Source organism: Capricornis sumatraensis, chromosome 12 (genome assembly GCF_032405125.1).
Source record: "Capricornis sumatraensis isolate serow.1 chromosome 12, serow.2, whole genome shotgun sequence".
Taxonomy (NCBI): Eukaryota; Metazoa; Chordata; class Mammalia; order Artiodactyla; family Bovidae; genus Capricornis; species Capricornis sumatraensis.
In genome coordinates, this window is record NC_091080.1 from 40,770,852 (window position 1) to 40,788,441 (window position 17,590).

At 45.8% G+C, this 17,590-nt stretch overlaps 1 protein-coding gene across 2 annotated transcripts in view; it reads right to left on the reverse strand.

Annotated features, from left to right (window-relative positions):
• The window catches only part of MTUS2 (microtubule associated scaffold protein 2), a 259,084-nt gene that overhangs the window by 31,713 nt on the left and 209,781 nt on the right, over nucleotides 1-17,590 (reverse strand). The gene's annotated exons all lie outside the window — the stretch shown is intronic.

The window sequence follows — 17,590 nt, forward strand, 5'->3', positions numbered from 1 at the left end:
GTAAGCTGAGGTGCGTTTTCCCAGTGCTACAGAACAAACACAGAAGAGTTCTTATCAAGGTGGCTCTTTAAAGTGCATTAACAAGGGTCTTCTCTGGCTGTCCAGTGGTTAGGACTGTATGCTTCCACTGCCAAGGGCCCAGGTTCAATCCCAGGTCAAGGAACTAAGATCCCACAAGGCTCAGGGCACAACCACAAAATAAAAAGTGCATTAATACTTTACTTACCTGTGCGTCTCACTATGGGAACATGGCCCCCAAACTGAATGACTGCGTACAGGAGCCTCAAGATCCCCAAACACGTGCCCTGAAGTGCCCGCTCATGTCCCACCCCCACACTACTTAGACTTTCACACAGTGACAGTGAATAACCCTTCCCGTGCATGGAGTCCAGACTGCCAGCATTTCCAGATTAGAAGGGGTGGGGAGGCAGGGTGGGGGAGTGACAGCCCAGGACAGGAGGTGGTCAGGTCACACCTGGAAGGGGCAGGAGATAAAGGCAGGTGGGGGAGGGCAGAAGAGTCCAGGTCTTCCCAGGTCCTGCAGACCCCAGCGGTGGGATTTTGGCAACTAACTCAACCTCTCTGGATCTGAGATTCTCACCTGGAAATGAGGAGGTTGGGCACTGCTACCAGCTGAAGCGTATACCCCTAGAGTCACGGTGTGAAGCCACACTCCCCAGGACCTCAGAGTGTAACTGTATTTGGCAGTGGGGGTACTTGAAGAGTTGATTAAGTTCAAATGAGGCCAGGAGGGTGGGGCCCTAGTCCAGCATGATTGGTGTCTCTCTTGGAAGAGGAGGAGCCACCGGGGAGGTCTCAGAGGCCAGGTAAGAACACAGCAAGGGGACGTCCTTCCACAGGCCAAGGACAGATGCTGTAGCAGAAACCACCTCTGCCAGCCCCTGGCCTGGACTTCAGCCTCCAGAACCAAGAGAAAATAAACGCCTGTGTTTAAGCCCCCGGGCCTGGGTATTATTTTGTGACAGCAGTCTGAGCCGGCTAACACAGGCACCCTGAGTGTGAAGCCCCCTTCTGTCCCTGCCTTCTAGAATTCTATTGATATTGTAATGGTGACTGAGGGTCATCAAGGACAGCTTTCCACTGTCCTTTCTTAAAGAAGACCGGGAAGGCTGTACTATTTTTATTATGATCTCCCTCTGAAATGGAGCCCTAAAGAGAGAAGCTTCATCTACAGAGAAAATGTGCTTTGCAAAATGACTCGCTGCCCAGCAAGAGGAGACATTAGTAGTATCATCAATGATAACATCTCTGTGCTTCATTAATGAAATTCTCTTAACATACAATATTGGGGATTCCCTGGTGGCTCAGGGGCAAAGAATCCATCTGCCAATGCAGTAGACATGGGTTTGATCCCTGGGTTTGGAAGATCCCCTGGAGAAGGACTGGCAACCCTCCAGTGTTCTTGCCTGGGAAATCCCATGGACAAAGGGACCTGGCGGGCCACAGTTCATGGGGTCACAAAAAAATTGAACATGACTTAGTTACTAAACAACAACAAAATACACAATATTAATTTGCTTAATCTTCACAGCCAATTTTAAAGCTGGAGAAAGTGGGCAGTTTTGCTCTGATTTTACAGAAGAGCAATGGAGGCTCAGAAGGGTCAAGTCACTTGTCTAGGCTGACCCAGCAAGAGCTGCGAAGGCGGGATTCCCTCCAGGTGCCCTGAATCTCAGCAGAGCTCTTTCGAATACTAACACCGCTATTCTGCCTTATGTTCTGGAAGAAAGAAAACAAAGAAAGAGAAGGAGAAACAGATACAAAAATCCCAACAAGGTTAAGGTGCTTTTCAAAGTCATAAATACTTAGAGCTATTTTTATGTGGTCGTAAGATAAAGGAATCAAGATTGTCGGGAGAAATATCAATAACCTCAGATACGCAGATGACACCACCGTTATGGCAGAAAGTGAAGAGGAACTAAAAAGCCTCTTGATGAAAGTGAAAGCGGAGAGTGAAAAAGTTGGTTTAAAGCTCAACATTCAGAAAACGAAGATCATGGCATCCGGTCCCATCACTTCATGGGAAATAGATGGGGAAACAGTAGAAACAGTGTCAGACTTTATTTTGGGGGGCTCCAAAATCACTGCTTCCAAAATCGGGGCTTCCCTGGTGGCTCAGAGGGTAAAGCGTCTGCCTGCAATGTAGGAGACCTGGGTTCGATCCCTGGGTCAGGAAGATCCCCTGGAGAAGGAAATGGCAACCCACTCCAGTACTCTTGCCTGGAAAATCCCATGGACAGAGAAGCCTGGTAGACTACAGTCCATGGGATCGCAAAGAGTCGGACACGACTGAGCGACTTCACTTCACAAAATCACTGCAGATGGTGATTGCAGCCATGAAATTAAAAGACGTTTACTCCTTGGAAGAAAAGTTATGCCCAACCTAGATAGTATATTCAAAAGCAGAGACATTACTTTGCCGACTAAGGTCCGTCTAGTCAAGGCTATGGTTTATCCTGTGGTCATGTATGGATGTGAGAGTTGGACTGTGAAGAGGGCTGAGCGCCGAAGAATTGATGCTTTTGAACTGTGGTGTTGGAGAAGACTCTTGAGAGTCCCTTGGACTGCAAGGAGATCCAACCAATCCATTCTGAAGGAGATCAACCCTGGGTGTTCTTTGGAAGGAATGATGCTAAAGCTGAAACTCCAGTACTTTGGCCACCTCATGCGAAGAGTTGACTCATTGGAAAAGACTTTGATGCCGGGAGGGATTGGGGGCAGGAGGAGAAGGGGATGACAGAGGATGAGATGGCTGGATGGCATCACTGACTCGATGGACGTGCGTCTGAGTGAACTCCGGGAGTTGGTGATGGACAGGGAGGCCTGGAGTGCTGTGATTCATGGGGTCGCAAAGAGTCGGACACGACTGAGCGACTGAGAGACTGAACTGAACTGAACTGAAGATAAAGGATGAGCCTTTCAACAAATGGATAATGACCGACCCTGTGCATGAATGTAATTGCAATGCTTAGAAGTAACCTTCTTGGTCGAAGAGGAGAAAAATGCAACAGTGATTTGAGGGGGCAAAGGAGGAAAGAGGACGTGGATTTAAGACAATGGTTATGATGGGAAGTTTCGAGGAGAGAAACAAATGCTGACTACATGAGTGCTAATATGACACTACTGTGCATAAACGGGAAGCGGCTTTCCGGGGGTCCTGCATGGCGCCTGCCCCTCCCTCTCCTCTGGGCTAACTTGGGCTACAGAGCTGGCAGAGCTCGTCTAACACACCATGGGGCCTCTCTGAAGTCTGGCTATGGACAGGCCAGACGGTGGGTCCGTGTGGTTGCAGTGAGCACTGACTGCTTTTAACTTTTTTCTCCTGTGCAAAATGGCATTGAAAAGATGACCCTTAAATTTTACCTCCAATTGATATTTGTTACATAAACTGGACAGTGTACACAGTTTCCAGGTTGGACATCCCTTTTAGAAGGAGCTTTTAATAACTTTCTGAAAGTTGAGATTCCAGACTCCTCTTTCACTGGGTAGAATCCACCCTACAAAGCTCTAACCAGTGATCTCCTGGGACACTGCTCCTTCCTAAGCTTCCCAGAGAGGGGAGGCCCAACTCATGGCATGGTGCTGACTGCTACCCTCTGTCCCATAGTCTGGGTGGCCGCATTCCCCTTAATTGCCCATGGGACGAATAGAGACCAAGGGGCTACTGGGTAATACAGTTTAATCCCTTTGATGGGGATGACAAATGCATGGCCAGGGTATTCTGTTTTCCCCATGGGACTCGGGGCATCTTCTCTGAGGTTTCCCTAGACTGATGATTATGTTTGATTTGTTGTTCGGGGGTTTCCTGCACAGGAATGAAGGGTTGATGTTTGAAATCCATAGAATCTAATTTTTAAAGAGGTGTGCATTTCCCCATGAACTCCTCCCAGCCTCTTGCTGTCTTACTTCCAAATATACCAAATCAACTCCAAGGAACAAAGTGGACCACCTCGAATTGTCTCTACCCACTGATTTTAGGCACAGACACAGAAGAAGTTAAGGTTTGAGGCAATTTATGATAGCCCAAGAGTATTTTATGACAAGTGGAGACATTTGTCTACTACCCTGGCTAGATCCTGTGCAACTTCCCTCTGTGGATATCCATCTCTTGATGCGATTCCAGGCCCAGGCAGATTTCCATAATCTCCCTTTTCCTCCTAAAAGGAGAGACGAAAAGGACACAAGTAGGACCTACTTCCAAGCAGGTAAAACCTGGGGACTCGCTAGACATCAAGAATGAAGGAGACAGAGAGGCAGAGTTGGTAATCACCTCCACTTTCTAGGCTGACTTCCTCTGCAAATTTTGGTGTCAACAATGGAGCTTAAAATTGTGGTTGAGCCTACTTGTCCCCCATCTCCTCTTCCTTTATTCAAAATACTCTTTAAGTGTTAACAGAAATGACTGCCCAGCTGGACATATTACCCTTCAGTCTCCCTTGCAGCTCTGTGGGGTCACGTGACTATCCTTAAGTCAAGGGATGTGTAGAAGTGACGTGGCAACTTCTATATCGGAGTCTTATGAGGGAGCTGCCCGCCCTTGCTCTGCCTTCTTCCCCCTCCTTCAGGCTGAAACCTGGGGCCTCTTCTAGGCAGACAAGGACACAAGAGAAAAATATCCCCTATCTTATTTATTCCATTGCATCTGGGTGTCTTTCTGTTACAGCAACTTAGCCTGTACTTGAGATAAATTAGGACTATAACAGAAGTGGTGATTCAGTTTTACTTTGAAGTAGAGTGTGTAGGGTAGAGATTCCCAGGGGGCGCTAGTGGTAAAGAACCTGCCTGCCAATGCAGGAGACGCAAGAGCTATGGGTTCAATCCCTGGGTCAGAAAAATCCCCTGGAGGTGGGCATGGCAACCCACTCCACTATTCTGGCCTGAAGAATCCCATGGACAGGGGAGCCTGGTGGGCTGCAGTCCATAGTGTCGCACAGAGTCAGACATGACTAAAAGTGACTTAGCATGCACATGCATAGAGAGGGTGGGGTAGGCAGAGATAATATGAACTGGCCTCAAAGAGGTGAAATGCCTGTGGCTCACCAAGAGGTGACCTCAGGAGAGAACAGGGCTAGAGACATGGACCTGGGAGGGTGCAGCTTAGGGGGCAGTTGAAGCCATCGGGGTAGATTGAGATCACCAGGGAGACCACGGAGAGTCAGAAGGAAAAGGGGCTTGGAACAGCATCAGGGACAAATATTTTAAGGAGAAAGTCACTAACTTAATTTCATGCTCCAATCATTCGCCCACACCCTCTTTTCCAACTGATTACAAACTCTTTGTATTCTTGGATTATAGCATACTGATCTCAAAATAAAACACCTAGAATACTTTTATGCAGAAAAGACATTCAAATTTATCTTTAAAATGACACTGTTAAAATGCTTTATATCTTAGCAATATATTTGCTTTCAACTTTTTGATATTCGTGGCTGTATACTTAGGCTATCCTAAGTCAATACCCAAGTCTTAGAAACCAGCAGACAGACCAGGAACACAATGAAGGTGGGACTATGGCAGCCTTGAGGTGAAGGGGGCGGCTGCCATTCAGTAAAAAGACAAACCACTCAATAAAAAATGGACAACAGAAAACTGACAGAAGACATCCACAGAGCCAATTAGCACATAGGAGTGCTCAACTTCCTTAGTGATCAGGGAAACACAAATTAAAACCACAGTGAGATACTCTTCACAAACTAGAACAGCTCAAACAATGATAATAATAACAACGAGAACAATGACGTTACTGACAATACCGAAAGCTGGCAAGGTCATGGAGGAAGTGGAATGCTCCAAAATGTTTGAGGGATGGTGTTAAACGGAAGAGCCATTTCCAGAAAGCTGGCAAGGTCATGGAGGAAGTGGAATGCTCCAAAATGTTTGAGGGATGGTGTTAAACGGAAGAGCCATTTCCAGAACTGTTTGGCAGCTTCTCCTAAAGTGAAACTCACATCTATCCTCTGACCCAGTCATTTCTCGTGAAGGGACTGAACTGAGAGAAATGAACACGTATCTGTCCACAGTTACACCTATGCAAGGATATTAACAACAGCCTTATTTATAAAAGCAAAATGTGGACAAAACCCAAGAGTGGATAATTAATATTGGCATATGCACGCCAAAGGAACACGAGTCAATAAAAAGGAACAAACCACTGACAAGCTCGGTAACGTGGATGAATCTCTCATACGGGGCAAAAGCACCCAGACATAAAAGACTGTCTGCTCCCATTTGTAGGAAATCCAAGACCAGGCAAAACTAATCTACGGGGACAGAAATAAGCACGTGGTAGGGTGGAACTGACTGAAAGAGGCCTGGGGCAAATTTTCAGATGATGTAAATGTCCTATGTCCTGTTTTGGGTAGTAATGATATGAGTGTAGCCACAGACAAAGAACATCAAGCTCAACACTTAAAAACAGAGAACTTTTAAAACAAAATGAATCATCTTGTGTATTTATCCACAGATTTACCATTTTGATAATCTCAACTTTTCCTGCAATTCTACGTTTCTATCATTCATAAAGAATGTTTTCTTTGGACATTAAATTCTGATGTTTTTAAAACATTATTTCAGCCCTTCAAACATGTCATTCCACTGTCTTTGTCTGTTTCTGATGAGGTTGACTGCCACCCACATCCTTGTCCGCTGTAAGTGATGTGTGTCTTTATCTGGTTGCATTTCATGTTTCCTCTTTATCTTTGGCCTTCAGCAGTGTGACTGCGATGTCTTAGGTGTGATTTGTGGATTTGTATTTATCCTGTTTGGGGTTCATTGCTTCTTGAGCCTGCAGTTTGTTCTTTAACAATCAAATCTGAGACATCTTTGCACATCGTTAAAAATTTATTTTTCCTCTCTCTTCCTTCTTCTGACAATCCAATTATGCATCTGTTACATTGCCACAGGTCCCTGACATTCTGTTCATTTTTCTTTTAATCTTTTTTCTCTCTGTTCCTCAGATTGGATAATGTCTATTGATTGTCTTCAACCCACTGACCCTTTTCCCCTGCAGTCTCCAACCCACTGTAAAGCCCATCCAGTGAATTTTTCATTTCAGAGATTTAACTTTTTGGGCTCTAACATTTCCAGTTGGTTCTTTTGTAGTTTTCATTTCTTTTTTGGGCTTCCCCATCTATGTTCCTCGCTTTCTAGAAGTGGTGAACATGTTTGTAACAGTTTTTAAAAATGTCTTGTCTGCCAGTTCCAACATCTGGGTTATTTCAATACCCATGTCTGTTGCCTACTTTTCACTTAATTATGGGTTCCACTTTTAGTAGGTCTAATTTTTAAATGGATGGTATCTAGAGGAGGGCTTCCCAGGTGGTGCTAGTGGTAAAGAACCTGCCTGCCAATGCAGGAGACATAAGAGACGTGGGTTCGATCCCTGGGGCAGGAAGATTCCCTGGAGGAACGCATATCAACCCACTCCAGTACTCTTGCCTGGAGAATCCTATGGACAGAGAAGCCTGGAGGGCTACAGTCCATGGGGTTGCAGAGTCTGACACGGCAAGCAACTTGGCATGCATGCACACATACTGAAAGGAGCGTATATTACTTGAACAGGCAGTTAAATTACTCTTGACTCCACCAGACTTAGATTTTACCCTTTGTTAGGGTGGGTCCACTCAGTTTTCCTAGAGACCCTCATTCTCAGTCCTGGTCCTCACTCCTAAAGCCTGGCCTTTCTTGGGTCTTGAGTTGAGGTGCTCAGCGAGGTCTCTCCACCCTGGCTCAGCTGCAGTTCAACGTCTCCCTGCACCACACCGTGTCTGGTGCCTCTACTCAGCTCATCCTGCAGCGGCTGCCCTCTGCCAGGCCTCCCCAGGCATTCAATGCCCACACTTTATCTCCGAACACCCAGGAACTGCCCCCCCATGCAAATTCCGGGGGCCTCCTCTGCCCAGCTGACTGCTTTCCAGTGCTCAGTCCCATGACTTCCAGCTGCCTTAACCACCTGGAACTGGTATCTGCTTCTGCAGCGCAGCAGGACAGTCAGTGGTCACTGCCGGACCACCTCTCTGGGCTGTGGTCTGGTCAGTGACCCCAGGCAGGGAGTCAGGGCCAACAGGGGGCTTAGAGTGATGTCCTCATTTTTTTTAAGATTTATGTTTTCATTATTTACCTGGCTGCACTGGGTCTTCATAGTGGCAACTGGGGTTTTTTTAGATGTCACAGGCGAACTCTTTGTTGAGGCATGTGGGACCTAGTTCCCTGACCAGGGACTGAACCTGGGCCTGCATTTGGGAACACAGAGTCTTAGCCACAGGCTCACAGGCCTGTGACATCTATTGCTTAGAAACAGGTGCCTCATATACTTGGTGTCTTACAGCTGTGTGCAGTCTACCATAACTAGCTGTGTGAGGTATACTGTAACTAGTCCAATACTACTGTTGTTTAGTTGCGAAGTCATGTCCAACTCTTTTTGACCCCATGGACTACAGCACAGCAGGCCTCCCATTCTCTCACTATCTCCCAGAGTTTGCCCAAGTTCATGTCTGCTGAATCAGTGATGCTATCTAACCATCTCATCCTCTGCCACCCTCTTCTTTTGCCCTCAATCTTTCCCAGCATCAGGGTCTTTTCCAATGAGTTAGTTCTTCACATCAGGTGGCCAAAGTATTGGAGCTTCAGCATCAGTCCTTCCAATGAATATTCAGGGTTGATTTCCTTTAGGAATGACTGGTTTGATCTCCTCGCAGTCCAAGGGGCTCTCAAGTCTTCTCCAGGAGTAGTTACTCTACGAAGGTTGGAAGCAGGGCAATGAATGCATAGTTGAAATAAGCTCCCAGGTGGCTCTAACAGGCTTCCATCTCCCTCTGTGGGGATCCCTGGCTAAGAACTGAGGTCCCAGGAAAGAAAGGCATGCAGATAGCTGCCCAAGGCTATCTCAGCGAGATACCATTATTATTTATAGCATACTATCGAGTCTGGTCCACTAAGACATCTTCTGATGACAATTTCAGCTAAGTAGATCTGCTTTTAAGAAGAAATATCATTTCTCACTGGAAATTAGTAAGTTGGGATTTATGTGTTCTATATCAGGCTCTAGTAAACCTAGTTAAAAGGTATTTCCTTGAAAGTCAAAGCCATTCTTGTTGCACTAACAGTGTCCACACTCAGCAGCCGGCTTGGTCTCTCCATCTGGAATCATACTCCTGATTAGCTAAATTCTGATCAAATTCTGCATTAACTTTTGCTTTCTTTTCTTTTTTTTTTAAAGAAAATAACTATGTTAAGGAGCCCAGAGACCATGATCAGTTTCATTATCACTGAAACCTGCTGCGTCTGTACATGTTTCCTTGCAGTGCAGAATCGGTCAAGTTCCCTGTTCTTCACCAGAATTAACCTCCTGAAGACCCGAAGTTCAGCTGAAAAACTGCAATTCTGATAAAAAAAGAGAGTGATCTGAATATAACAGACGCATATACTGCAACTTATGTATTGTTGTGGTTGTTTAGTCACTAAGTTCTGTCCGACTCTTTTGTGACCCGTGGACTATAGCTCATCATTCTCCTCTGTCCATGGGATTTCCCAGGCAAGAATACTGGAGTGGGTTCCATTTCCTTCTCCAGGGAATCTTTCCAACCCAAGAACTGAACCTGCATCTCTTCCCTTGGCAGGTAGATTCTTTACCACTGAGCTGCCAGGGAAGCCCAACTTACATGATTACTTTGTTCAAATTAATGCCAAATACAGTAAACTGATTGAATCTGGCTTTGGTGGTATCTGAGGATACTTGAGTGAGTGAGAATAATTTCATAATGGCATTGGAAAAACTAAGAAAAACTAAGTAGTCAAAAAAATCTCCGAAGGGAGAATCATCGCAGTCTAATAGTCCAAACACTGCTCTCTGCTTTGTCTGCAAGTAGTTTAAAGAGTTTCATAGACAAGCTCATGTGCCCTTTTCCTCTGGTTAAGGGATCACCCCAGGAAAACACATCTTTACTATTTTTCTCATTTCCCAAACGAGAGATTAAGTCAAGGACTTCACTAACCCTGTTGCTGTAACTGATCAAGTGTAGAAGAACCGCTTCTTCACTGACTCCTTGATTTCCTTTAAGCTTCACGGTTTTACCCCCAGAAGCCTTTCCTAGACCCCTAACTGGGTTACAAACCATCCTCTGAACTTTCAGACCTCCAGCACCTTACTCAGCACACTGGGTTTTAGTCACCCGCTTATGCATCCATCCCTCCAGTGCACAGATGTCCCCTGAGCTCAGAGACCACATCACACCCATCTTTACTCCTGGCACACTCACAGGTGCATCTCCTGGATTTCAATCAAATTTATAAAATGAAACAATGACATAGTTCACACTTACTGTGCTAACAAGCTCTGGGCTGGGGCTCGAGATGCAAAGAAAAATAAAAGGGATCTGGGCTGCCGTCTATGGGGTCGCACAGAGTCGGACACGACTGAAGTGACTTAGCAGCAGCAGGTGACTAAGAAACTCACAAAGAGGCGATGATTATATTTCCATAATTTGTATGTGATTGTCTTTCATTTAAAGCATTATGTTTTTTTGCAAAACTGCTCTTTGGCAGTTTTCAGGTTAAAGCTATAGAGCATGTCACATCTTTTTCTTGCTTTTTCTTATCTTCCCCAAGACACCAACTGAAATCTTACAATACAAAGGCAGCATGCTCTGGTCATGGTGGAACAAGATAAAGACCCAGCTCCATTATCCTTAATAGCTACGTGATTTGGGGTTTGCTTTCATCCTCTAGAGCCATGATTTAGTCACTGCTAAAACGGTGGTTGTATTATCTACCTTACCTATCTGTCCCCTAGGATTGTTGTCAGGATCAAATGAAATAATACATGAAAGAGCTTTGTAAATCATACACAGATCTAAACGTTAGATTTATTATGAAGTCAAAATTCTGCAGAAGCAGCTGACTCTAAGTTTCAAGAAACTATTTGTCCTCTGGGTATTTTATGGGCAGCCCTTAGTATCTTGACTTTTATTCAGTCAATTCAGGTTAAGAACTAAAACCACAGATTTTTATAATATTAACGTATATCAGAAAGGATTATCTTCATTCACAAAGAAGCAAATGTTTTAGAGGATCACAAAATAGACATCTCCATATAAAATAATCAGATGGTGCTATACAACTAGCAACCTTAAATAATTTTATAAATATCAAAAAATGTGCTGCTGCCAATTGGAATAAATCATTGTCTTTAAGAAAGTAGTTCTGTGGAACTGTAGCTGATGGTGTACTTTCCATGGCAACCAAACCCAGTCTTTGGTACATTTAAGGGAGTTTGTAGTTTTGATATTACTGTGCATGGTTAAGCACCTGTCTGAGACAGAAACTAAAATAACTTTAGGAAATTAGATTTACTGGGATAAAAATCTAATTCTGGCAGCTGACATCACTGATTTGAATTTTTCCCAGCTCAGAACATCATTTACTTACAGGAAGGCCAGGTAACTTCTGGACCTCATCATGCTGAGTGATTATCTTGCAAAGAGAACAGTCTATCAGAAGCTCTGTAATCACACTCACATTTCTGACATCAGACTAGATCAAACCTTCTTCTAAATAACACTGCCTGCTCTCTGCCATAGAACCTAGAACAGTGATAGTTAAATAGTGAACGTTAATATGTATGTGGGTACCCCCCTGACAAAGCTGCTGAGAAAACTGAGTGAGAAGATTCAGCTTCCCTGATCAGAGACAATCGTGCATTCGACAGATTTTGTGTTTGTGTTGTCACTGAATCCAACATAAGCTTCTAATTTACTGTGTGGTTTCCTCTTTGACTCATGTGCTAGTTGTATGTTGTTTAATAGCCAAGCATTTCCAGCTTTCCAGTTTATTTTTGTGTTACTGATTTACAGTCTAATTCTGTTATAGTCCAAAATGGTCTGTATGATTTCAATTTTTTAATATCTGCTGAGGTCTGTTCTACGGAGAAGGCAATGGCACCCCACTCCAGTACTCTTGCCTGGAAAACCCCATGGATGGAGAAGCCTGGTAGGCTGCAGTCCATGGGGTCGCTGAGGGTCAGACACGACTGAGTGACTTCACTTTGACTTTTCACTTTCGTGCATTGGAGAAGGAAATGGCAACCCACTCCAGTGTTCTTGCCTGGAGAATCCCAAGGACGGGGAAGCCTGGTGGGCTGCTGTCTATGGGGTCGCACAGAGTCGGACACGACTGAAATGACTTAGCAGAGGTCTGTTCTATGGCTCAGCGTATGGCCCGCGTCGGTCAACATTCCACATGTATTTGAGAAGGATGTACATCCTGTTTGTTATCGGAACCTTCTGTGAATGTCAATTAGGTCAACTAGCTCAACTGGTTGATAACTGCTACTCAGGTCTTTTAAACTGGAGCTGGTTTTCTGCCTGCTCATTCTCTCAGGACTGGGAGAGGAGTGCTGAAGTCTCCCACAGTAACAGTGGGTCTATTTCTTTCAATTCCACCGTGTTTTGCTTCATCTGACTTGAAGCTCCATTTCTAGGCACGTAGGTATTCAGCACTGCTATGTTTTTAGGTGAACTGACTCCTTGATCCTTATGTAATGGCATCTCCATCTATAGTAACAGTATTGATCTGAAGTTTACTTTCTGTAATAGTAACACTGTTACTGTTGTTTAGTCGATAAATCATGTCCAACTCTTTTGCAACTCCATGGACAGTAGCCCGCCAGGCTCCTCTGTCCATGGGATTCTCCAGGCAAGAATATGGGAGTGGGCTGCCATTCCCTTCTCCAGCAGATCTTCCTGACTCAGGGATCTAAGTCACATCTCTTACCTCGCCTGCATTGCCCGGCAGGTTCTTTACCACTAGCGCCACCCGGGAAGCCTGGTGTTAGCATAGTATATCTTTTATCTCTCCTTTTACTTTTAAATATCCACTCCTTTACATTTGAAGTGGATTTCTCTTAGGCAGCCCATAACTGAATCTTGCTTTTTTATCCAATCTGGCAAATTGTCTTGTCATTGGTGTGCTTAGAAGAGATATTTTTATACATAAGAAAATGTGCATTCTTTTTGTGGTCCCAAGATTAGTTATTTTTTTCTGAGGCACCGCCTTGGGTTTTGCATTTTAACTTAGATTTTTTAAAGCTGTGAAGGGAGGGAAGGCAACAGAATCTAATCTGAAACCTAAGGGAATTAGCATATACTGTGCCCCAATTTCCTGCCAAACATCGTCCTCCGTCCTTTCCTCTCATTCAGCTAGTGTGACAAGCACTAGGGTTCCATCTTACTGACGGAGGAAAGCGAGGCCCACAGCACATTCTCGCCTTCCTCCATAGCAATAAAATAGCTAGGCAAAGTCACCAAAGGCGAGCACAACTCCAAGTCCTTCTTATGACCACGTTTGCCCTGCAGAGCTGGGTAACGAGATAGAAATTCCTGGAAACTTTTTTCCCATGGAGAGAGCTGACCTACTGTCTCTGCTTCTTTGTTCATTCCCTCTTCCATCCCAACTGGACTAGAGATGTGATGACCAGGTGGCACCTAGTACCAACCACAGCTACCCTGGACCACTAGGAGAAGCACCACTGTCTTGGGAATGGGAGAATGCTGAGCTGTAGGAAGCCTGTCCACCCTCTCTGTGGACTTAGTGGAACAGAATCACACCTACCCCTGGGCGCTCGCATGCATGCTCAGGTGCGTCCAACTCTTTGTGACCCCATAGACACAGCCTACCACGCTCCTCTGTCCATGGGGATTCTCCGGAGTACTGGAGTGGGCTGCCACGCCCTCCTCCAGGGGATCTTCCCGATGCCGGGATTGAACCAGCATCTCCTGCATGCAGATTCAATGGATTGGCAGGTGGGTTCTTTACCACTGAGCCACCTGGAACTCCTCCAACTTTTATATAAGGGAGAAATAAACATCTACCTCGAGTAAGCTCCCATTCTTTAGGAGTTTGTTATTTGTTCTTGAACCCAATCCTATCAGCTACAGCTTACTGATGAATTAACATAATTATACTCTAACCTATGTCTGGACAGATTCATGCTAGCATCTTTCATCCTTTTGTGTGGAAGTCACCTGATGTGAAAAGCTGACTAATTGGAAAAGACCTTGATGCTGGGAAAGATTGAGGGCAGGAGGAAAAGGGGGCAACAGAGGATGAGATGGTTGGATGGCATCATCAACAATGGACATGAGTCTGAGCAAGCTCTGGGAGTTGGTGAAGGACAGGGAAGCCTGATGTGCTGTAGTTCAAGGGGTCGCAAAGAATCAGATGCAACTTAGCGACCAAACAACAACATATAGAACTGGAAGAAAAAGCTATTTTATTTTGTTCACCTGATTTTTTTAATCTATTAAATTAAAAATTATCACCAAATGTGATGGTGGTGCTGGAGATGCTGTGGTAAAATCACATACATTGAGTAGAAGAATTCTAGACTTGGGTTTGAGACTCGACTCTGTACACACTAGCTGTATGCTCTTTTGGAAGTCATTTAATCTTTCTGAGCTTCAATTTCCTATAAGAGACACCAGCACCTACTTCACAGAGCAATCTGAATGAATGAATAAATAAAACATATCACATGACAGAGCTTAGTAAGCACTAAGCACCTGGTAAATACAAGGGATTATGATCATAAATGAGAAAACACATTTTCTGTATAAACCCTAGGAGGTAAAATCATCTCACAAATACACTTACAGTGGGGTGTGTATATGTAAGCTACTAGCTATAAACATGAGCAAATTGAAAATTTCATTCTATTTAGTAACTTAAGAACATAATAAATAACAATTCAGTGCTTACTATCACAAACTTAGATTACTATCATACTTTTGTATCAAAGCTCTTGGAATTCTTTATGTTTTTATTTCATGTTACAGAAAACATTCAGTATTGTTTGCTCTGTTTCAATATACCAACTTGAATCCAAATGCAGCCTTAACCATTTAGCTTCCTGTACAACACTTGAGAAGCTTTGCCAGAATGACTGCTTTATTAATCATTGCTTTCGGTTTTAAAACTACATTTCACATCAACGTTTCTTAAGTTTTCAGGTCAGATGAAAAACGCAAGTGCGAGCTAAGTCACTTTAGTCTGACTCTTGGTGACCCCATGGACTGTAGCCTGTCAGGCTCCTCTGTCCATGGGATTTCTCAAGAAAGAATATGGGAGTGGATTGCCATTTCCCTCCCCAGGGGTACCTCCCGATCCAGGGATCAAACCTGAGTCTCCTGCATTGGCAGGTGGATTCTTTACCACTGAGCCACCTGGATAGCCTGCCTGGCACACACTAAGCACCTAATAAATAACTGTTTAATGAATGGATGGACTGAGATTAAAGAGAACTAAGCTCTTCTTCTTAGTCCTCTTGCAGGCATCCCAGCTTTAGATAAAATCTTTGACCAAGTCTGGATTTACTGATCTCTCAAACGCAGTGACTAGACAGACTATAATCATTAAGGCCTGGACCTCCATCACAATGAGATGACTGTGCCTGCTGCAGAAAGGTGCTCAGGAAACTGCTGAATGCAGGAGGGATTATGTCTGGGCAGTGCCTTGCCCAGGTGCCTGGGCTAGGTGAGGTAGAATAATATACTGGTCTTTGTCCCCTGGAGTTCCTAAAACCTTTCTGAATTCCTGGGTGACAGGACAGTCTCTCATATTTACAATGAGTCCTTCTGTGACTGAATTTATGCTAAGGAGATGACTCCCTGAGGCACCTAGAGAGCCTCAGGACAGGCGGGTCACAGGACAGAGCAGGCCATCAGAGGGCTGCAGTTTCCAGGCCCCCTCACCAACCTCCAGAGAGAGGGGGCACTGGAGGATGGGTTATAAAAACTCTTGAACAACGGGATTCAGAGAGCTTCCAGGTCGGTGAACACAGCCAGGTGCCCTCTTCCCTTCAAAGGAACACCGCACAGGTCAAGACACCAGAATTCATGACTTTACAGTTAGTGGCTGGTGCCCCCGCCCCCTTGTCTTTCCCCTATACAAATGCTGCCTCCACAGCGGCTCAGGGACTCACAGCTAAAGCGCCCTCTGGAGCCGAATGCGGGGCTGAATGGCCTTCCTTTCCCCACACCCCATGGCTTTTTCACTCGGCAGGTGAATTCTGGTGCTCCTCTTGGCACTAATGCAGAAATCAAAGAAGACAAAGCCCCAGTGTGGTCCCTGAGGGGTACCTGCTGCACTCAGAAGCTTCGGGAAAGCACAGAGGGTAAGAGCACTGGGTTTGGTACATTTCACCCGCTGGGTTGGGACGGACACCTGGATCTAACGTCTGCTCAGGGGAGCAGGCATCTCTTTCGAGAGGCACTCACCCCACAGTGGAAGAGTTTGTCCTCCGTCTTCAGACTCAAGGTATTACACACCTCAGAGCTACGAGTCACCTTGCAGACTGCCCCGTCATCACTCTCTTCTTTAATCAAATCTCCTTGTGATGAAGGGGAACCCGCAGACACGGACAGGAGCCAGCTCACCCTGCCAGGACCTCGGTCATTTCCTCCATAGCTCAGGAACCATCCGAGAGCCCGACCATCGCATGAGAGAGACACGCTTGTGTGGACTGGGGCTTCACCGGAGTCCTTCACCAACACTGCCACTTCCGGTCCTGTGCATCCATCCCTCCGGCAGGGGTGCCAGGTGTGGGCGCCGCACAGGTGAGGCTGTGGAGGGGCTATGACGTGAGGCCTTCCCCACAGGACTGCTCCCCTAGGAGGGGAGAAGAGGCCACGGCTGCCCTGTCTCGAAGGCAGAGCAAGTGTAAACTCATGGTGAAGGAACAAAACACAAATTTTAAGGTAAAAATAACGGCTCAGATGGTGAAGAATCTGCCTGCAATGCAGGAGACCCGGGATTGATCCCTGGGTGGGGAAGATACCCTGGAGAAGGAATTGGCAACCCACTCCGGGATTCTTGCCTGGAGAATCCCATGGACAGAGGAGCCTGGTGGGCTACAGTCCATGGGGTTGCGAAGAGTCGGACACGACTGAAGCAGCTAACACTTTCACTTCTGAAAAGGAAGGGTGGGCGAAACTGAAAATGATGACCCCATCCACCATGCGTCCTGGGAGCCCGTGTTCTCCAGGGAAGTCTGGCCTCCACACTCGGTGCCTCACGGCTGACCCCAAAACAGGTGCTACCCACCTAGGATGGGTGGGCCTGTTCAAGGGCCTTGCTGGCGGAGGAGGCCACACCTGCACAGGTGGGCCGCCCCCAGGACCACAATGGACGGAGGAGAGTCGCTCCTCGTAAAGAGAAGAGCATGCCAAGGGGACTAGGTCATGTTCATGTCACCTCTGCTGGAGTAAAGGATCCCAAGAACAGAATGGGATCAAGTAATCGGAACGTGGCAGATCCTTGGTCTGACCTACGGCCAAGAGTGAAAGTCTATGACGGAAGATACCCCAGGGTCTAGGGGTCATCCCGTCACTGGCAAGGTCTCCTGTGGTTCAGCCAGAATGACACCATCCTATCGGCCAAAGAGGAGGAGTTTCGAGATGAACCCTAGCATTGTTACAGCCATCCAGATTCACATCCCAGAGCACAGAATGCTTCACGGCGGGGTGAACAACGGCAGGAAGCATCTTACCGGGAGCGCTCCAGCTACCCACCAGAGCTG